Source organism: Pogona vitticeps, chromosome 5, assembly GCF_051106095.1.
Source record: "Pogona vitticeps strain Pit_001003342236 chromosome 5, PviZW2.1, whole genome shotgun sequence".
NCBI lineage: Eukaryota > Metazoa > Chordata > Lepidosauria > Squamata > Agamidae > Pogona > Pogona vitticeps.
The window spans coordinates 109,464,776-109,488,234 of NC_135787.1; the positions used below are offsets into that span (position 1 = coordinate 109,464,776).

At 41.0% G+C, this 23,459-nt stretch overlaps 1 protein-coding gene across 3 annotated transcripts in view; it reads right to left on the bottom strand.

Moving 5' to 3' along the window:
- Window positions 1-23,459, bottom strand: part of RASSF8 (Ras association domain family member 8) — a 116,717-nt gene that overhangs the window by 33,648 nt on the left and 59,610 nt on the right. Inside the window, exon 2 of one of the 3 annotated variants that reach the window (XM_078394258.1) lies at window positions 7,937-7,993. The exons of the other annotated variants lie outside the window; for them this stretch is intronic. The gene's annotated coding sequence lies outside the window, so the exon portion shown is untranslated. The remainder of the gene's footprint in view (window positions 1-7,936; window positions 7,994-23,459) is intronic. 3 annotated transcript variants of the gene reach the window in all.

Below are 23,459 nucleotides of genomic sequence, written 5' to 3' on the forward strand. Positions count from 1 at the left end.
GAGGCTAATCAACTCCCCCGGAGAGTCCTAGTGATCACTAAGTGTTAATGAAAGTGTTCTAAAAACTGGATTCCATAGTCTACCCCTAACCAATATTCAGAAATCCAGTTTGCTCTTTAGACTGCTCAGCATCAGAAGTTCAAGCTTTTCAGTGCGGAACATATGACAAGATAGGAAGCACATTTATACCCATTTGCAAACATTACCTAGACTGGTTGTTGTAGGTTTTTTGGGCTGTTTGGCAGTGTTCTGAAGGTTTTTCTTCCTAACGTTTCACAGTTCTGACACTGTGAGAACACAGACAGAGTTCAAACTCCTGTCCTCTGAAGATGGCAGTCACAGAGACTGGAGAAACTTTAGGAAGAAAAACCTTCAGAACACGGCCAAACAGCCCGAGAAACTCACAACAACCATCAGATCCTGGCCGTGAAAGCCTTCAAGAATACATTACCTAGACTCTTGGAATAAGGCCAGCAGAAACTTTCAGTCCAAGTGATCTTTACCAATGCTCAGGCGTTGCAATTCTGCAATCAGTGTTAAGCAGAATATCTACAACAGTCTGACCCAAGAATTCTGCAGTGACCATCATCACTTATGTAGAATCAGAACTGGAAAGCAGTAAGCTGCAATTTATTTAATTATAACTAGTTAGATTTGTCGGGGGGGGGGGAATGACAAGACATAACAATGTTATATTTCAAAAGGAACCCAATAAGCAGGATGAAAAATTATTTTATGGAAATAATTAGTTGTGTAACTTTGAAAGTTGTTATTTGCTATTTGTTATTTGTAAGGGCAAATTTTGAGGCTTTCCATCCAGTCTGATATCATTCTCTTACCAATCCCGGTAACAGTTCTGCCTGCAAAAGTAATGGAAAGTAACAAAAAGACCATGAGCAGCACAATAAGCAATGTTACAAGTTATTTTTTTAAAACAACTTAATAAGTAACAGCAAGCTACTTTGACAAAGAAAAATGTTAAATCGGGGGGGGGGGGACAGACCCTTTCTAAGCTCTCTTTAGAATCACTGGACTGCCAAGTAAAGAGAAAAAGGCTGTCTTTATTTTTTTCTTTACAATTACCCTGGCAAGGCTGACCTATCTAAGAAAATGAGCTACATTCAAAAGAGATGAAAAACCTGCCTCCCAGTCCAAGAACAGTATTCTATTTGGCCTGGTTCTAAACATTCATTTTTTTAAAAAAAATTCGAAACAGATCTTTAGTAACAACATGGGAAACAGAAACAGGAGCAAAGAAAATCTTCTCCCTTGAAGCAAAAACCAGAGCAATCACACCAACCAACACTTTCTTGGATTGGCCAACAGTTGCAGCACTGCATCTGGGACGTGGTGGCGCTGTGGGCTAAACTGCAGAAGCCTGTGCTGCAGGGTCAGAAGACCAAGCAGTCGTAAGATCAAATCCACGCGATGGAGTGAGCGCCCGTCGCTTGTCCCAGCTCCCGCCAACCTAGTGGTTCGAAAGCATGCAAATGCAAGTAGATAAATAGGGACCACCTCGGTGGGAAGGTAACAGCGTTCCGTGTCTAAGTCGCACTGGCCATGTGACCACGGAAGATTGTCTTCGGACAAAAACGCTGGCTCTATGGCTTGGAAACGGAGATGAGCACCGCCCCCTAGAGTCGAACACGACTGGACAAAAATTTGTCAAGGGGAACCTTTACCTTTTTGCAGCACTGTCAATAACCTCCCCTTGTTTGTATGGTTTAAAGTTGCCTATTTTAGCAAAAATTCCCTCCTCCAAGCTTCAGGTCACATCCTCTGCTGATCAGATTTTTCAGAAAAAAACCCAGATACCTCACTTGCCCAACACTCCGGGCCATTTCCACACACCTCCCAAGCCTTTACTCTTTAGCAGGAGCTTAAATCCTGGGCTGACAAGCACTCTGGGGCTCATCTGTTGCCTGCTGCCAGAGGAGAAAACAGTGGCTAGATGAGTCTCCAGGAACTCTCTCGCTTCTGGAGGAGGAGGCTTACAGATCTTAAACAACAACTCTTCAATCAGAACTGCTCTAAGAAAAAAGGTGGGAACAAAATCATTTTCAATGACCCAAATTAATCCACAGATTCTTGTCTGCAGGGGCAGAAGATACAAAACAGACAGCTGGCAATGGAATCATTGAATCTTGAAAGGTAGAGCAAGCTTATAATGGAAACTCAAGTCCAAACAGATTAAGATACACTGCTTTCAATACCATGGACAATGCCACTGTCCTCTGTGTACTTCTCTCCAATGTCCTTCTTAACCATCCATACAGGCCCCTTCTAATTCCTGTTCTCATTCTTCAGTTACGACACATTAGATCAGGGAATTCTACCACCATGTCATTTCCTCTCTCAAATTACTCAGCCTATAGTGCTGGACTGTGTGTCTTTACTGCTTCTGGGACATCAGCACTTACCCAAATAAAAACAGACACAGAACTCTACACAAAAAAAGGGGGGAAGGAGATTACTTTTTCTTGCTTTTCACATTTAAATGATTGTTAAGCCCCCCCTGTATCTGATGTCTTTATGCCCAAAATGTGCCAGATGCATAGCTCATACTGAAAATATAACTCCTGGCATTGATCTTATATTTAAGGAACAACCAAAAAAAAAAAATCAAACCAACTCACATCAGGCAAGAAAAACAAAACCCCTATAAAGTTCACTTACATTCAGCCCTCGTCTACAACATTATACCAATTTAACTGTCTTGATGTCTAACAAAAAACACTGGAACTATAGTTTGGTGAGGATGCTGCTTATTCTCTACACTTGCTTCAGACTCCTGAGTTTCCTTCATAGAAAAAAAATCTTAGTAGCTCTTTCTTGCTAGAGGAAAATTTGAAAAGCTTATAGGCTCCTCAACACCCCAATCAGTATTTTGTTTTCATTATTCTTAGCCCCAAAAAATCACTCACTGGAAAAAAGGAGGCTACCTACCTGTAACTATAGTTCTTCGAGTGGTCCTCTGTGGATTCACACAAATGGGTCTGTTCTGCGGCTGTGCTGAACGTCTTGGTAGATTCTAGAGCTTACAGACACATGATTAGTGGGACGTTCCCCTGTGGAGCACACACTCCACCCACCCAAGATTCTCCTCAGTTCCTGATAATTGTCCGCCAGGTAGAAGAGTTATTTAAGATAAACTGTGACGGACAGAGGGGAGGATGTGTGGGCTATGTGAATTTACAGAGGACCACTCAAAGAACTATGGCTACAGGTAGGTAACCTCCTTTTCTTCTTCATGGTCTCTGTGAATGCACATGAATGTTTGACTAGCAAGCTTCACTTACCAGATGGTGGGACATCACAGTAGAAAGGATGCCAAGACAGCTCTGCCAAAAGCAGCGTCACTCCGTGCTCTGACATCTAGACGGTAGTGTCTGACAAAGATCGATGGAGTAGACCATATCATTGCACAGCAGATGTGAGGTATCTCAATCCCAAGCTGGAAGGGAGTAGATGTTGACAGCGCTCTAGTAGAATGTGCAATTAAGTGACCAGGAGGTGATTTTACTGATGGTTCATATGCTAAAGAGATGGTCTGGACAATCCATCAGGAAATAGATTGTGAGGAGGCTGGTGCTCCCTTGTGAGGACCATGGAAGCATAAAAAAAGTCTATTGGTTTTCCTAAAAGTTTTGGTCCTGCCAATATAAAAGGCAAGAGCATGTCTTACATCAAGAGAATGGAGCATGTGCTCAAGAGGTGTTGATGGTGACGGAAAGAATGATGGTAAAATGATTGGTTGATTGAGATGAAAGTCTGTTACAATCTTGGGTAAAAAAGAGGCATCAAAGTACAAGGTGACCTTATCTGGATGGAATTGTATGAATGGAGGATCAGAACGGAGGGAAGCAAGTTCACTGGCTCGTTTAGCTGATATAATTGCTACCAGAAAGGAAGTCTTCAAAGATAGTAATTTGAAGTTTGAGGAAGCTATGGGTTCAAATGGTGGACACGTGAGAGCATTAAGGACAATCTGCAGTGACCACTGGGGTATGATCCGCTGACATGGTGGACGAATGTTATTGAGTCTTTTATAAAATTTCTTCACCGTTGGGTGAGACAAGAATTTTGCTGATTTTGAGTTAGGTGGCTGATGCGTGAGAATGATGGAACAAGAAAGTCCAAAATCGAAGAGGTGGAGTATAAGGGTAAGTAATGTCTTCAAAGAGACAGGTATTGCAGGTAGATTATTTGTTCCAGTAAAGGTAAGAAAGGCTTTCCATTTATTGGCGTATAGGAACTGGGTTAAAGGTTTTCGAGCTCGGTCTAGAACACACTTCAAGGCGGGAGTATCCTCCAAGCTGTCAGATTCAATGATGGAATGTCTGGATGGTAGACCATCCTGCTGTCTTGTGTCAGGAGGTCGGGAATCGGAGAGAGTCGGAACAAGTCTGTCAACATCGACCTGAGGTGAGTGAACCATGGTTGCCTTGGCCACCAGGGAGCTAGGAGGATCACGTTCGATTGGAAATGTCGAATTCAAATGATTGTCCGTTGAATGAGTGGTATTGGTGGGAATAGATAGAGTAATTCCTTGTCCCAATCTGTCATGAACGCGTCCCTGATGGAGTTCTCATCTGCTCCAGCTCGAGAGCAATAGATGCGGCATTTGGCATTCGTACTCGAAGCAAAGGCATTGATGGATGCTGTTCCCCATAGACGGCAAAGTTGATCAAAGATGTGATCATTCAAAGACCACTTGTGTGTTCTCGTTGTCATACAGCTGAGGTGATCTGTGATGTAGTTCTCGTCCGTGGAAATGTGCACTGCTATCGGGAAGATGTGATGTTGGTAACACCATTCCCATACATAGGTCAATGGCAAGGTACAGGAGGGATAAAGAGTGGGTGCCTCCCTGCTTGTTAACATGGTATAGCGCCATGGTAAGTTGTACGGTGATTGGAAGGAAAGTGTGGAAAGCTCTGATAACAGCTAGTAGCTTGAGATCATTGTCGTTTAGTCGTATCCGACTCTTCATGACCCCATGGACCAGAGCACGCCAGGCCCTCCTATCTTCCACTGCCTCCCGGAGTTGGGTCAAATTCATGTTGGTTGCTTCGCAGACACTGTCCAGCCATCTCATCCTCGGTCGTCCCCTTCTCCTCTTGCCGTCACACTTTCCTAACATCAAGGTTTTTTCCAAGGAGTCTTCTCTTCTCATGAGATGGCCAAAGTACTGGAGCCTCAGCTTCAGGATCTGTCCTTCCAGTGAGCACTCAGGGTTGATTTCATTTAGAATTGATAGGTTTGTTCTCCTTGCAGTCCAGGGGATTCTCAAGAGTCTCTTCCAGCACCACAATTCAAAGGCATCAATTCTTCGGCGGTCTGCTTTCTTTATGGTCCAGCTCTCACTTCCATACATCACTACAGGGAAAACCATAGCTTTGTCTATTCGGACTTTTGTTGGCAAGGTGATGTCTCTGCTTTTTAAGATGCTGTCAAGATTTGTCATCGCTTTCCTCCCAAGAAGCAGGCGTCTTTTAATTTCGTGGCTGCTGTCTCCATCTGCAGTAATCATGGAGCCCAAGAAGGTAAAATCTGTCACAGCTTGAGATGATTGATATGAAATGATTGTTCTTGATTTGTCCATAGGCCGTGAATCTTGTGGTGAAGGCAATGTGCTCCCGAGCCAGACAGGCTGGTAACGGTGATAAATTGTACTGTCGGTTGGAGACGTCTCTCAGAGGTGAGACCTGAGCCTCCGGAGTGTAAGTTAAAGCGCTGACTTCGTAAGTTTTTTGCAAGCCGCACAGGAATGGGTACAATATTGCTTGCCCAAACAAAATAATCAACAGTTGTGTCCGTCTGTCAGAGGTATTTTGTTCAGAAGATGACACCGCTTAAATGGGCCTGGCAAGGCCATAAAGAGTGGGAAAAACAGAGGGAAAATGGTTTGTAGAGAGGGGCCCCCAAAACGGGGATAGAGAAAAATAGCTAACTTACAGGGGAACATTGATTAGATGACTGGAAAGTAAAAGTGGTAGATTTGAATTATTGATTAGAATAGGAAATATTGAATTAGATACCTCAATGAAATTGCTCAATTCTTCTGGAGGTACATAAGAACAACACGGCGGAAAAAAGGAACTGAGGGGAATCTTGGGTGGGTGGAGCATGTGCTCCATGGGGGAAAGTCCCACTAATCAAATGTCTTTAAGCTCTAGAACAGTGGTCAGGGAACAGGTGTAAATTACCCCAAAGGGGGTAAAAATGAAAATCCTGGGGGTAATGTGGACAGTCATGGCAGGCATGTTACCCCCCAGGCATTTTATTTCTGATGATGCTGTGTGTAGGTGGGTGTTCCGTCACAGGGAGAGCAAGCCCTGGCAAGGAACTGTACAGGGTATCCGGCTGCCCTCCTCACCTCCAAAGTGGAGGGGAGGGCGGCATACCAGGCCAGCTGGACTCTTTGCCTGGCAGAGCCCTGGCCAGGGCTCTCCTTCCTGCCTGCACCGACCTGCCTGGTGTGCTGGTGAGGAGGCCCCCTTCCCACCCCCTCACCTGAGCTCATGGCCAGTGGACCTGCCGGGCCTGCAGCGCCCGCCTCCCCTCGCCAAGGACGCGCTTTCCCAGTGGTGTGGCGGCTCCAGACTGGCTGCCTGGGCGGTGGCCACAGGTCCTGGGCGAGCACAGAGGCGGGGGGGGCGGCCGCGGACGGCGAGAACCAAGGGGGGTAATGTTGACGTATATAAATTTTTTGGGGGGTAAAAGGTTACAAAGTTCCCTCAACCCTGCTCTAGAATCTTCCAAGACATTCAGTGCAGGCGCAGAACAGACCCATTTGTGTGTATTCACAGAGACCACGAAGAAGAAGTACGGCTTACTCATTATACTCTGAGTTCATGCCCAGCAGACCTTTTTCTTGCAATCTGACCCGGAGAATCCAGTTGTCATCTGACTGAAGCTCAAATGATAAACACTTACTTCTGAAGAGCTACAGAGATGTTCTGACTACTGGAATGTCACCAGCTTTTGGGCTATATTTGAACATTAGAAACTTACTGGAAGAATATCTGTAACAAAATGGATTCCCGTCGCTATCTACCATGTTTCCCCAAAAATAAGACAGTGTGTTATCTCTTTTCTAATCCCATCTCTTTAGAAATCCTACTGAGTCTAACAGGCCTTGGAGATTGAATTTTCTACACTTTCTACACTAAACCATAGGTCCTAAGATATTCTGGAGGAAAGGTATGAAGTTAAACTGATATAGCCCAATTGTTTATTGTACAAATACTTCCTAAGAAAACTCTCCACAGTCTTAACATGGTGACTTCATTGGTATCACAAATTAATTTGAAACTGCATCATGACTTATTGGTCATAGTACAGAATGTTTAAACTCCAAAAGAATATTACACTTTAATAGCTGATTTAAAACTATCTAGCCAGTTTCCAGAAATTAAAACTATGAGATTAAAAAGACTTGAGGTTGAAATAATTACAGGGTAACCTAAACAAGGCCTGTCAATTGTGAATAATTCACTGCCAGTGTACTATTTTTCCATTCTCTGAAAGCTGTCAAGTAAGCATAACCTTTCCCTTACTTAATGAAAGAAAATTAATCAAACTAAGCTAAATGACATAAGCAGTTAAGGCCAAGTGGAGGATGCAGTTATTACAGCCATACAAATCCTTTAATGAAATGATGAAACTGACATAATGAAAACTAAACACAGGGAATGAAAAAGTAAACATCACAGATACTTAAACTCTCCTGATAGCTTCTCCAAACTTTTGGGGGTTGAATATATTCACCCTTTTCTGATTCTAATATCAATTATGAACTCATTTAGAACACCTCATTAGAGTTACTTTGACTGCTCTGAAATATGAAATTCTGCTCAGAGGACCACAGCATTAATAATAAATATATTAAGCTTTGTGAAAACCCAGTGAAGCAGAGCTCTGTTATACTTACTTTAAACAAAGAAAGTATACTCAGCATCCGATGAACAGTCAGTTCCAAGCTGTGAGTCTGTAATAAATCCAGAATACAACAGATATGTCCTGTATTAAAATAAATCATACCAATCTAGTTCTCTTGCTTAGTGTTATAACCTAACACTTTATAAGTAATGATATTGCCTGAAATGTGTTACTACATTGGGATAACAAAAGACAATGCCATGTTCTTTTGCAAAGCTATGTAAGATGGGTAAGATTTATGTCCCCCCCCCCCCGTGTGTTAAGTAACCCTTCTTATCTTTAAAAACTACCTTTATGGGGGGGGATGCTTCAAGTGGCATTTGGGGTTTTCATTTTCCCCCCAAAGTGATGCCATTTTCTTACATATAGAGATGAACTATTTTGTCCCCAAATGGGGGTAAAAATCTATCAGTGATCTAAAAATAGAATTTAACAAATAACTAGCAAAAAAGAAACTTGAATAACAAGCAACAGTAACTGTTTCTTTAAATAAGTAATTATTCAATATTTGCTTTGGATATTTTTACTTTCTCCTCACTCACTAAGAGTGCATTTTAAAAATCTATCTTATCTGAGACAGGAAAGCCCTTTCCTCTGAAGGTAACTTTGTGCTGGATACCAGAGATGTAAGCACTGCCCCTAGTCACGTGCAAACTATACGTGCTTTTTCAGTGCCCACAGAAGGCTTAGCAAGCTTTCCATGTTGCTCATAGGCCAATTAGTTTGATTTGTGTTCATAAGCCTCTATTAAGTAACAAATTACCTGTACCACATCCCATTCACTCAAAACCTGTGCTTCGCTAGATTACTGCAAACTGAGTTGTATTTGAAACTGGATGCATGAATCAGTGGAAAAGATTTCAAATAACAGATGTCCTGCCCTTTAAAAAATGCTGTTGTTTCACAAATCACATGCATTTGTGAAACCCACCAGATCGCAGGCTGGGGGCTCCTTTTCCCCTCTTCCACCCTGAGTAGATAATTAATCTCCTTCTCACCAACCTTTCTTCCTTTCCGAAACTGAGGAGGAGGGAGAGACTAGATAATTAAGAAAAAGTAATATGGGAACACTGAGTTTTTGACACCCCAGCGGAGGGCCATGGATAGAAAGCTCCCCATCGTAATATTGTTGAACTCAGTGTCCCTTGAGCCACCTCCCAACTACGTAACTCCCTTCACTTCTTTCCTGGTAGTCTTTCAAGCCAGAAACCGCTGATGTGGGTATATTTTTTTTAAGATAATATAACATGTGCATTAAAAAAAAAAAAAAGCTATTGAGTGTAGCGATGAGAGCTGACCAGGGGATAGTGAGTAATAAGCTAGTTATCTGAGAGGAATGTTTTAATACACCCATTTTTACCCTTGTTTACTTTCTCCACCTTTCCTTCATGGGCTTACTGTACAGGATTCGCTCTTCTGGATACAGATATGTTTAGATAAATCCCTGTTTTCTTTTACAGATAAAGCCACCATCTGATGCTGATGGAAGTTTGCTATCATACTCTTCATCAGAAAATTCCTCTTTCCTCTGTTGGAACTTAATTACAGAATGTAGTGAGCAAAACATTACTGAGCTGAGCTAAGATGTGCCAAAATGCAAAGACCCACTAGGAGCAAGCATAGAGCATAACATGTATCCCAAACCAGGGAAACACTTCTGGGCGCCAATACATTAAAAACCATATGTCTTTGACACTGAAAAAGGAATGCAGGACAAATGTGCATGGCTTCCCACACATCATGGAATCCCAAACATTCATAATTTTTTTAAAAAAAATAAAACTGAAACATTTTTACACTACTCTTCAATACATGGGATTCCAGGGTGGTGTACAATATAAATAAGACATTTTAAAACTCAAATCAATACAACAGGACTACTATGAAACAGATAAAATAAACAGCAATAAAAATTTTCCATGAAAAACCTAAGACCAAAGGACTATTCAGTTCAGCTTTCTGCCACTACAGTGGCCAACCAGATCGCTCTGGGAAGCTCCTAATACGTATATATATATACACATGCATATATATTCACATACCAGATACCCAGAGGTATTAAGTAGTACAGTGGCCATGGTGACTGGGGGAAAAAAGTTATATACATGGTCTGGGGTACAGCAGAAATCCCCCAGTGCAACCTTCTGATCCTGCTGGTAGGAGGACAAACTGTATCATTCAGAGAGTACACAGCAAGATGCTATGACCAGCGATCTCAAACGGTGCTGGGAAGTCAAGAAGAAATAACAGGCTCTTACTCCTCTGCCTCGTTGCTGACAACGCAAAAAGCAAAGCAAAGTGTGCTGCTTATATACTGCCCTGCAGCACTTAAAGCAGTCTCTGGTCAGTTTAAAATTATGCAGCCTACACACTGCCCCAAAGTGAGCTGGATACCCAATCTACTGACTTTGGAAGGATGGAAGGCTGATTCAACCACAAACTGAGTACTGCAGCCCATCAGGATCGAATTCAGATCATGAGCAAAGTCTTGACTGCAGTTTAACCACTGCACTATGAGGCATACGGGTCATTTAGGAGGAGCTTGAACAAGGCTGTTTCGAGTGCAAAAACCTGGACAGAGCCCAAATTAAAATGGCTTCAGATTATCCATTTTATCCAGAACAACTCAGAGGAAGAGAATGACCATCCTTCTCAAGCTCTTTGATCAGAAAGGGGATATTTATGAGTAATAATTCCTGCAGAGGGTATGAATAGTAGTCACAGAACACCTCACTCATGAGAAATCATTAATCACCTCTAGAGTCATTTAATCAGCCCCATTTCTCCAGATTTTATTAATCAATATTAGAAAGAAAAAGTAATTTGGGTAATGCTGACATCCGCAGCAGTTGAAACCACCACTTCCTTATCCAGAGGTGTTTCTCTGAAAAAAGGTGATCGTTTTGGTTTGTTGTTGTTTTTCTTTAAAGGACCACCGAGAAAAAAGCTGTTCCATTTTGAATGGGGCTCTTCACTTTTGTTGTTCCTGTTGTTCTTTTTTCTCTCTTTGGAGAGCAAGAGAAAATTCAGAAGCCAGGAACAAATGGTCTTTCCACCATTCAGAAACTTCTCTGGGACTACACGAAAGGCAGCTAAATGATCCTTTTTGTGTGCTAGGCTTTCCACATATAGAAGCTACTTTCAAATCTGAAAATGCCCCTTTCTTTCCAATCCTACTGTTTTCCTAACTATTATGGAAGGGTCTCCAAAAACACTATCTTCTACATCTACCCAACTCTTCCAAGTGCCTCTGAGGAGTCAAGATAGGAATTCCCCACTTAGAGTAGAGAGAACTATACAACAATCAACCTGCTATTTAGATGTCAACTAAGCTAGGAGAACACAAAACAGAGCATAACTACAAGATCTTATCATAAATCACATTAAATCTGCAATCTACATATGCTATCTCACCAGACTGAACAAATTCAATGTCATTATTATGGCCACAGCACAGATGGTAAAGAAACAAGCAGCATATTGTTTCATGATAAAGTCATTGAGAAGGGGGGGAAGGTAAAGAAAAATTACAAGTTTGCATTCTCAAAGAATTTTGATTCTAAATTACAATTTATTTTAGTTTGTTTTATTTTTTTAAGAAATAAGAAATGCACATGCAAAGTTATTATACACAGAATGCTAAGTCTTAGCCATAAAAAACACATACACATATGCGTACATATAGAAAAAAAACATTAATAAATATGACCTAAGTTAATTATTTTCAAATTTGTTTTAGTTTGTTTTTTAAAGACAACATCAGGACAGCAAGGAAGAGAATACCTGACTTTTATGGTAACCCTTGCTTCTCCAGAGAGGAAAAGTAAGGCATTCTTTCTGTTTACCTATCAGGCAAAATCCAAAGAAAAAACAAAGACAAAGCCAAAAGCATGTGACAACTTAAAGATAGGATATTATATTTTAATGTAGGCTTTCGTGGACATGTCCACTTTAGCTTACATTAAAATATAAGTCTTTAGGTGTCACATGCTTTTGTCTTTGTCTTGTTTTCTTCCTTTGGATTTCACCTCATATGCTTGCACAGACTAACACCACTACCTCTTCTAAAACACTGTTTACTGACACTGAAGAATGAACTCAAACTGATGCCAAAATTCAGGGTACAAAATCTATCATTAATCCCATAATCCTAAATCTCCATTCTTTCTTTAGCTCCCAAGGAAACCTAATATCCAATTTCCTGGACTCTGATCTTTGTCCACTTTCCAACAATTTAAGTAGGGCAGGACCTGGGTAGCAGTTATGCTATCCAAATATTCTCCACTGCTCACCACTGAGGAGGAAATCTCAAGGGATAGAGGAGGATGACTCAACAACAAGTTCCGTTAATGCTGAGTCAATTCAAAACAGCATTTCAGGTCATGTGCACTGCTTCACCCCTTCACTGATTTCTGCCTTGTCGTGGCGAAGGGGCTTGAGTAATTCAGAGAAGCTATAGGCTATGCCGTGCAGGGACACCCAAGACGGATAGATCATAGTGGAGAGTTCTGACTAAATGCGATCCACCTGGAGCAGGAACTGGCAAGCCACTCCAGTATCTTTGCCAAGAAAACTCCATGGACAGAAACAAAAGGCTAAAAGATATGACGCTGGAAGATGAGCCCCTCAGGTTGGAAGGCATCCAACATGCTACTGAGGAAGAACAGTAGCTCCAGAGCTAATGAAGTGGTTGGGCCAAAGCTGAAAGGACGCTCAGCTGTGGATGCACCTGAAGTGAAAGGAAAGTCCGACGCTGCAAAGAAAAATACTGCATAGGAACCTGGAATTTAAGATCTATGAACCTTGGGAAGCTGGAGGTGGTCAAACAGGAGATGGCAAGAATAAACACTGACGTCCTGGGCATCAGTGTACTAAAATGGACGGGAATGGGCGAATTCAATTCAGACGATTATCATATCTACTATTGTGAGCAAGAATCCTGTAGAAGAAATGGAGTAGCCCTCACAATCAACAAAAGAGTGGGAAAAGTTGTACTGAGATACAATCTCAAAAATGATAAAATGATTTCAATACAAATCCAAGGCAGACCTTTCAACATCACAGTAATCCAAGTTTATGCACCAACCACCGATGCTGAAACTGACCACTTCTATGAAGTCTTACAACACCTTCTAGAACTGACACCAAAGAAAGATGTTCTTCTCATTATAGGGGACTGGAATGATAAAGTAGGGAGTCAAGAGATAAAAGGAACAACAGGGATGTTTGGCCTTGGAGTTCAAAATGAAGCAAGGCAAAGGCTAATAGACTTTTGTCAAGAGAACAAGCTGGTCATCACAAACACTCTTTTCCAACAACACAAGAGACGACTCTATAAATGGAAATCAGCAGATGGGCAATGCCAAAATCAGATTGATTATATTATCTGCAGCCAAAGATGGAGACGCTCTATACAGTCAGCAAAAACAAGACCTGGAGCTGATTGTGGCTCTGATCATCAGCTTCTTATAGCAAAACTCAAGCTTAAATTGAAGAAAGTACAGTGGGGTCTCTACTTAAGAACTTAATCCGTATTGGAAGGTGGTTCTCAAGTTGAAAAGTTCTCATGTTGAATCTGCATTTCCCATAGGAATGCATTGAAAACCATTTAATCCGTATCTGCTCTTTTCCGTCCATAGAAACTAAAGTGGAACCTCTACTTAAGAACTTAATCCATTTTGGAATGGTGTTCTTAAGTTGAAACGTTCTTAAGTTGAAGCAAAATTTCCCATAGGTATGGACTGAAAACCAATTAATCCGTTCTGGCTGTTTTTTTGTTATGTAGAGGTGCGTTCGTACATTGAAGCATTAGTTCCCATAGGAACTAATGCAAAGCTGGTTAATACGTACTCTATCACTAGGGGGAGAATTTTTTTTTAACCTAAGATGACCTAAGGTTAAAAAAAGAGCAGGAAAGGGTTTTTTTTCCTGTTCTTATCTTGGATTTCTGTTCTCAAGTAGAAGCAAAATTTAGCAAATGGAGCTGTTCTTAAGTTGGATTGTTCTTAAGTAGAGACGTTCTTAAGTAGAGACCCCACTGTAGAAAAAACTACTGGGCTAGTCAGGTATAATCTAAACCAAATCCCTTATGAATACATCATAGAAATGAAGAACAGATTTAAGGAACTAGATTTGGCGGAGAGAGTGCCTGAAGAACTATGGATGGAGGCTCATAACATTGTACAGGAGGCAGCAACAAAAACCATCCCAAAGAAAAGGAAATGCAAGAAAGGAAAGTTGCTGTCCAACAAGGCTTTACAAATAGTAGAGAACAGAAGGGAAACAAAATACATGGGAGATAGGGAAAGTTACAGAAAATTGAATACTGACTTCCAAGGAATAAGAAGGAGAGACAAGAGGGTCTTCTTAAACAAACAGTGCAAAGAAATAGCGGAAAATAACAGAAAGGGAAAAACCAGAGATCTGTTCAAGAAAAATGGAGATATTAAAGGAACATTTTGTGCAAAGATGGACAAGATAAAGAACAAAAATGGTAGGGACCTTACAGAAGCAGAAGACATCAAGAAGGGGTGGCAAGAATACACAGAGGAATTATACCAGAAAGATCTGGATGTCCCTGACAATCCAGATAGTGTGCTTGCTGACCTTGAGCCAGACATCCTGGAGAGTGAAGTCAAGTGAGCTTTAGAAAGCATGGCTAACAACAAGGCCAGTGGAGGAGATGGTATTCTAGTGAACTATTTAAAATCTTAAAACATGACGCTTTTTAGGTGCTACACTCGATATCCCAGCAAGTTTGGAAAACTCAGCAGTGGCCAGAGGATTGGAAAAGATCAGTCTGCACCCCAATCCCAAAGAAGGGCAGTGGCAAAGAATGATCCAGCTAGCGTACAATTGCACTCATTTCACACGCTATAGCAAGGTTATGCTCAAAATCCTACAAAGTAGGCTTCAGCAGTATGTTGTCTGAGAACTCCCAGAAGTACAATCTGGATTAGAAGGGGCAGAGGAACTCGAGATCAAATCGCTAACATGTGCTGGATTATGGAGAAAGCCAGAGAGTTCCAGAAAAACATCTACTTCTGTTGACACAAAAGCCTTTGACTGTGTGAACCACAGCAAACTATGGGAAGTTAAAGAAATGGGGGTGCCTGACCACCTTATCTACCTATTGAGAAATTTATATGTGGGACAGGAAGCAACAGTTAGAACTGGGTAAAGAAGAAATGATTGGTTCAAAATTGGAAAAGGAGTACGACAAGGCTGTATATTGTCCCTCTGCTTATTTAACTTATATGCAGAAAACATCGTGCGAAAGGCTGGACTGGAGGAATCCCAAACTGGAATTAAGATTGCCGGAAGAAATATCAACAACCTCAGATATGTAGATGATACCACTCTGATGGCAGAAAGTGAGGAGAAATTAAATAACTTCTTAATGAGGATGAAAGAGGAGAGTGCAAAAAATGATCTGAAGCTTTATATCAAAAAAATTAAGATCACGGCCACTGGCCCCATCATTTCCTGGCAAACAGAAGGGGAAGAAATGGAGGCAGCAGCAAAGTTTACCTTCCTGGGCTCCATGATCATTCCAGATGGTGACAGCAGCCATGAGATTAAAAGACGGCTGCTTCTTGGGAGGAAAGCGATGACAAACCTTGACAGCATCTTAAAAAGCAGAGACATCACCTTGCCGACAAAGGTCCGCATAGTCAAAGCTATGGTTTTTCCAGTAGTGATGAAAGGAAGTGAGAGCTGGACCATAAAGAAGGCTGACCTCTGAAGAACTGATGCTTTTGAATTGTGGTGCTGGAGGAGACTCTTGAGAGTTCCCTGGACTGCAAGAACAAACCTATCCATTCTAAAGGAAATCAACCCTGAGCGCTCACTGGAAGGACAGATTCTGAAGCTGAGGCTCCAGTACTTTGGCCATCTCATGAGAAGAGAAGACTCCCTGGAAAAGACCCTGATATTGGGAAAGCGTGAAGGCAAGAAGGGGACGACAGAGGACGAGATGGTTGGACAGTGTCATTGAAGCATGAATTCGACTCAACTCGGGAGGCAGTTAAAGACAGGAGGGCCTGGCGTGCTCTGGTCCATGGGGTCACAAAGAGTTGGACACAACCTAACGACTAAACAACAAGTGCTAGTGCCTTGCTTAAACTGCTAGTGCCTTGTGGAACATAAAAAAGAAAATGTATTCCAGAAAATCACAGTGTCTTATAGAAGTTACAGGGGGTTCAATGCAAAGACTATGTAACAGCAGCAGATGAACGTAAGACATTAACTGCCTAATGAGAACAATCAATGTTCCCTTGACTTATAGAGGTGCAAAGAGGAGTTTTAGGTATGTTCAGTATGCACTATCATTTAATGTGGCCTTAAAGTGGAAGCTCAAAAGGTCTGGCCAGTTTTCATTTAAAACAGAGAAGCAGAATTCAGGTTTCTGGGACCTACCAGTGTGTTTCCATTTACTAAAACCTCAGACAGATCAACCAGAGGAGGTGCAAAACAGTGGCCTAAGGAAACAACTTTCAACTTTTCATATTTTATGTTCCATCAATTATTACTGGCAAAAAACCCTCATTTTTAAGAAGGGTATTTAATTTAATTTAATGTAATTATATGTTTACAGACATTCCTATTATATTTACCATTTATGGTAAGCAATTTCCTATTACATTTATGGTAAAGTTTAAGATCATACTTAATGCAGAATAACTGTTAGGAATAAACCTAAGAAAGAAAATAATTGCATTTGTCATCGAAAAACTGCAGTAAGGTTGTCAAATACAAATTTTATTGTTACACTTAACTGTAAAACACAAAAATATAAATATTGCAATAGCATTATTGGTAATAAATATTTGTTACTGACTAGAAGGGAAGAGTAATAATTCTATAGTTTTGTGTTATGAAAATGTGTTCCATCTAGGTAACCCCTGTAGACTATGTACTACTGCTGAAGAATCAGTAGCTTAAGTGACTGTGCTCATTGCAATTTATACTTCACGCAAAGTGAAGTCACCTGAGTTACTATGCATGAGCAGTTTGAAAACAAAATTGCAATAGTGGTTAAGAGACCTAAAGAAACACTTGGCCAAAGGCAACTCACCAATATTCTATGGGTAAGAAAGAAATCAAGAGACAAACAACTAGCAGAAGGAAAGCACACATCCCACTTTAACTGAAGTGTTAAGGAATGTGAAGTGACACTTCTTAGAAATGCAACTATAACATTCACTTATTGTGAATATATGAGCTTGGGCACTCATGGAGGGTTCACCTCCACATTCCACCGACCCTCCAAGGATCCTTGCCAAAACTATGTGGAGGGCATGGGGCAGATCATTTCTCCCAGGCAATACCCAGGATTGAATGCTCCAGCAGAGCTGAGAGGCTGGGGAGACACCAAAGGGTAGGAAAAAGTAAGAAAAGAACCACCAAGAAAATCTCTTGCTAAGTGAAGAATACAAGGGAGACAGAAGAAGAACTGGGGACAGTCAGTGGGAAGGAAGAGAACAAGAGTGATATAGGGCAGCGGTCTCCAACTTTGGGCCTCCAGATGTTCTTGGACTACAACTCCCAGAAGCCTTCACCACCACCTCTGCTGGCCAGGATTTCTGGGAGTTGAAGTCCAATAACATCTGGAGGCCCAAGGTTGGGAACCACTGGTACAAAGGACTGGGCTGCCTCCCATGGGTGGAGTGGAGAAGAGCTAGGCACTACAGTATATGCTGGCTTTGTTGCTTTAAAACATAACCCTCCCTTACCTGAGCATATCACCAACTATCTGAAAGAGCTGATCTTAGGGGACCTCGGGGGTTGCCCAAGACATTAAGAAGAAAGGTCCTGTCAAATGGGAGTATTTGACTCCCAGCTCAGCAGTGCGTTTGTGTTAGGAACAGCAGCTCAACTCTTGGCACCAGCTGGCAACAGACATCAGGGAAGGAGGGCTAAAGGTTTTAAGTCTTGAGATTGGTTTTGGTAGTACAGGTGACAGAGGTGGCAATGATAGCCTCTTCCACCCACTGAAAAAGGGCACTTCGGACTATAGCTGATTCCCCTATAAACAACTTCAGAAAGAGAACTGAACCATGGAGCAGGAGTCAGTGCAAATAGTTTGGAATAAATGTTTTGCTTACTATTTGAATATTGATACTGTGACTTCTTCAAAATGATGAATGACACAGGGGATCACTGTGACTTCAATCCCTCTGGAGGAGCCACACCCCTTCACAGTAATTTCCAGGAATGTCTTGGAATTGTAACAAATTACTTTCTCTTCGAGCTCTGAGGCCATATAGTGATTTGAGGACAGACAGATATGCACATGTAGACTGCAGTGTAACATGTTATCAAATGTTGTTTTTACCTGCCTTACAGAACACACAGAAGAAATTCCTATACACTGCATTGGGTATTGATATGACTCTAGAAGAGCCCAGAAAGAAAGTCTGGCATATGGTACCTAGCACAGAACGGAAGCTCCCAAGAAGTTAGCCTTTAAGCTTTCATCTTTCTAGCCCTTATAGTTATGAAGAGCTTGATCTCTCTGGGAGACTTAGATCTCAAAAGTAAGAAGGTGGGTGGATGTGATTTCTAATTGCATGGAGCTATGTTTCGTGTAGATTCTTGTCCTTCTCCATGAGCAGTGGAGACATTTTCCACTCTATTAAGAGGTTAATAAATTACTTTAGTATTGCTACCATCTGTTGCATAGCTTTTTTTTGTTTAACTGACCTCTAGTATGTCTTAGATCTTCACAATACGTTTGCCCTTCCCAGGTCGCAAAACGTCTTGTAGAAACAATAAAATACACAACTTTTATAGAAACAACCCAACATATAAATCAGGTAAAATAAGGTCTTTAATCTTTTTTGCCTGAATCTTTTTGCGAAGCACTTCTTGCTAGGGAATGCAAAGGAGAGAGAAGGGGGTGTCTTATTTAAAGAACAAAGAACTAAACCATGTCACAGTTATGAAGGAGGACTAAAAAGCTAAAAAGAGTAGGAAACAAGATTCCCTCTGCACAACTCTGCCCCCCTCCGCTCACCAGCAGTGATTGTTTTCAGCTCCTTTTGTTCCAGTCACCAAGGAACCCTGCGTGTGTGGGAGGATTATGTGCATGAGGGGCAGAGCCCTGCCCAGCAGGGCTGAAAATTAGAAGTTACTTTGGTAGGGAACTAACAAACCACTCTCAGAGGCAACAGAAAAACTAGTTATTTTGTGGAAATAATTCTTAAGTATTGCAACATTTCATCAAATGCCTGTCAGACTTCTTTTACTATGGTTGTAAAATGAAGAACGAAAGAGTACATATCTCTAATACCTAAGTTCACAAACAGGAAAGGGAGATAATATAGATACTTTGGGTTTATACATTAGGGGAGATGATCATCAGGCAGTTGTAGCCATTCCTTCCCAAACTAAGAACTGCAGGGGCCAATACCAAAGAAAGAGGGTGGTTTCTTCTAAAATCCAATATGGACCACTGATTGTTACTTCCACATTGTTTCTTCTCTCTACTCTCACCACAATTTAAGAAGTAGGAACTTCAGGAATGAATGCTGCTATGTTCTCACATTACTTCCTATTTGCTGCTTAAGAGGAGATTTCAGATCTATGTCCCAGTCTATAGGCCCATGTGTGAAGAAGCAAGTGGTCTAAAAATTGTTGACATGTGAAGTCTCCTTGTACTCTGGAGACTGCTGCTGGGGGTTGCTCATAAGGAACACTATGTTCAGAAGGGCAGAGTGCTAACTTGGCCCTAAGCAATGAGACAAAAAAAGCTAGATTTTTATGCAATTTCTCACACAGAAGATTTTGAATTATGGAGATTGTTTATTATCTAGGTCTACTTTGCTCTCAAGGCTGTATATTGTTCCCCTGCTTATTTAACTTATATGCAGAAAACATCATGCAAAAGGCTGGACTGGAGGAATCCCAAACTGGAATTAAGATTGCCGGATGAAATAGCAACAACCTCCGATATGCAGATGATACCATTTTGATGGCAGAAAGTGAGGAGGAATTAAAGAACCTCTTAATGAGAGTGAAAGAGGAGAGCGCAAAAAATGGTCTGAAGCTCAACATAAAAAAAACAAAGATCATGGCCACTGGTCCCATCACCTCCTGGCAAATAGAAGGGGAAGGTATGGAGGCAGTGATAGAGTTTACCTTCCTGGGCTCCTTGAACACTGCAGATGGTGACAGCAGCCACGAAATTAAAAGACGCCTGCTTCTTGGCAGAAAAGTGTCTTAAAAAGCAGAGACATCACCTTGCCAAGAAAGGTCCACATAGTCAGCTATGGTTTTTCCAATAGTGATGTATGGAAGTGAGAGCTGGACCATAAGGAAGGCTGACCACCGAATAATTGATGCTTTTGAACTGTGGTGCTGGAGGAGACTCTTGAGAGTCCCCTGGGCTTCAAAGAGAACAAACCTATCCATTTTGAAGGAAATCAACCTTGAGTGTTCACTGGAAGGACAGATTCTGAAGCTGAGGCTCCAATACTTTGGCCATCTAATGAGAAGAGAAGACTCCCTGGAAAAGACCCTGGTGTTGGCAAAGTGTGAATGCAAGAGGAGAAGGGGACGACAGAGGATGAGATGGCTGGACAGTGTCATCGACGCTACCAGAATGAATTTAACCGAACTCCGGGAGGCAGTGGAAGACAGGATGGCCTTTTGTGCTCTGGTCCATGGGGTCACGAAGAGTTGGACACGACTAAATGACTAAACAACAACAACAATCTTGCTTTAGTACCTGTGATCCATTCAACTCCTTTTATTCTAACAAGGAAACAGTAAAGTACAATATCCTACAAAATCCTACACATAGTATAGCTGCTGTCTTCAATTACAAACCATGGAGGAAAGAGTGAATATCACATGAAATTTATTTATTTTTAATGGAAAGTACTTATTCATTTGTTTTCTATCCACTAAATCCCCTAAAATTATGCACAACTTAATATATAAAAACAGTCTCTAAAAGAGATTTTAAACTACAGTGGTGCCTCGCTAGACAGATACCCCGCATGACAGTTTTTTCACTAGACATTGATTTTTTTGCGATCGCTATAGTGATTCGCAAAACAGTTATTCCTATGGGGGAATATTGCTGGACAGTGTTTGGTCCCTGCTTCATAAACCGATTTTCGCTAGACTACGATTTTGACAGCTCCCTCTGAGCTCACAAAACAGGTGTTTTCGGGACCTTAAGCTTCGCAAGACAGCGATTTAAACAGCTGATCGGTGGTTCACAAAGCGGCTTTCCTATGGCCGGCCGATCTTTGCTAGACAACGATGATTCTTCCCCATTGGAACGTATTAAACAGGTTTCAATGGGGAAATGCTTTGCGCTAGACAATGATTTCGCTAAACAGCGATTTCAGTGGAACTGATTATCATAGTCTAGCGAGGCACCACTTGTATTTTAAAAGGTATTTTAAAAATGAGATTAAAAATAGATTACAGGGAATAACAGGGTTTTCATCAGCAACTAGACATTCAAAAAAAGAGTACATCTGATATCCCTTGGAAAGTAGTTTCACAGCTGAGTTGCTCCTCCATTTCACAGAAAAATAATTACTAGGGACAATACTTCTAATAGGTTTGATGGAGTGTGTGAAGGCTATGAGCAATACAGGTGTTAATACAATTATTCAACTTAACTGAGTCACATTTATTATATTAAAATAACAAAGCCATGACTATCAAATAGACTGAGCCACAGAATTAGGTGCCATAAAGTGGTTATAAAAGACTCTCTTTTTAAAAATAACAGATCAGAAGCAGAGTTGGAATCATATTACAAGAGGAACTGTAGCAAATTAGAGTAGAAAACATTAAAGACATGAGTATTGTAGAGTCAAATGTGAGGCCATCTGTCCAACAGCTAAAGCTTGACCAAAACTGGATCATGCAACAGGACAATGATCCAAAGCACACCAGCAAAACTAATGAAAAAGGCTAAAAAAAGAAAAGAATCAAAGTGCTGCAATAGCCCAGTCAAAGTCCAAACCTCAACCCAACTGAAATGCTGTGTGAGACCTTAAAAGAGCTGTGCATAAACAAATGCCCGCACACCTCAATGAAGTGAAGCAACATTGTAAAGGAGAGGGGGCCAAAATTCCTACACAATTATGTGAAAGACTGGTGAAGTCCTACAGAAAACAATTATTTCATGTAAAGGTGGTTCTACAAGCTATTGAATCATATGGCTTCTCCATTTTGGCTTTATTTCTGTAAAACAAATCATGACACAGTGTAATTTGTCAGGAGTAGTTGTTCATCTGAAGTTGCATTTACCTAATTTTCAGATCTGCTTAGGACCAAATGATTTTTATTATATCCTGATATGTAAAACCATAGAATTCAAAGAGAGTGTACTTCCTTTTTCACATGACTGTATATTCAAAGGAAGCTAATGGAGAAAGCAAATAAGATCATGAGCTTGTTCCATGATATTCTATTGTCTCAATTTTCTGAGCAGTAGTTATTGTTAGCACTGTTTTCAGAAACCTAAAAACATATATATCACATACAAATTTTCTCCACTCACCACTAAGAATCAAGAGTTTAGCACTTCATCCTATTTTTCAATCAATCAATCAATCAATCAATCAATCAATCAATCAATCAATCAATCAATCACTATTGTGCTTTAGAGGCAGATGAACTCAACTGCCTTCTGTGAAGTCCTACATCAACTTACATTATTCTAAGCTTAATGAAAGTAAGGCATACACCACCAAGTGATATTCATTTTATCCTTGACAAAACTGCAATTATCCTGCAGAAATAAGTGGTGTCAGCAAAGGCTGTCAAAATTCTCCAAGCTATGTTTTTGTGACCAGATGTACAGACACTTGGGACCAACAGCATAAACAGCATACATACTGTTTTTTGAGTTTTCCAGACTGCAGAGGCTGTCAATTCAGCCCTAATAACTAAGCATCCCTTTTTTCAGCCACAGGCTGAAAATAACAGTTTTCTAGCTTTTTCTGTCTCAGTCACAGGTTACTGTTGTTGCTCTTATAAATATATCCAAATATCACAATTGCTTTGCTATTCCTCATTGCAGGCTACTGTCCTCAAAAGGGTTCAACCTGGTCTCTCTTTTTCTATCTTTTAGATGGCCGGTTTTCTAGGATTCCGTATTTTTTAAAAAACAACCACCACAACAAAAACACCAATCCTAGCTTAACAGAAATGTCCTGCATGAGTTACATGAGATGCTACACCAGTGGTGTCCAACCTTGGCCCTCCAGATGTTCTTAGACTACAGCTCTCAGAAGCCTTTACCACCACCTCTGCTGGCCAGGATTTCTGGGAGTTGGAGTCCAAAAACATCTGGAGGGCCAAGGTTGGACATCACTGTGCTACACAAACATCTTGAAATAAGTGATCTTATTTATCTGTTTTATTTTATTTATTTGTTTGTTGTATTTATAGGCCACCTTTCTCCTGATAAAGGCCACAAGGTGGCTCACAATATTAAAAATAGTATTAAAACATAAGTTAAACATTAAAAACAAGCTATATGC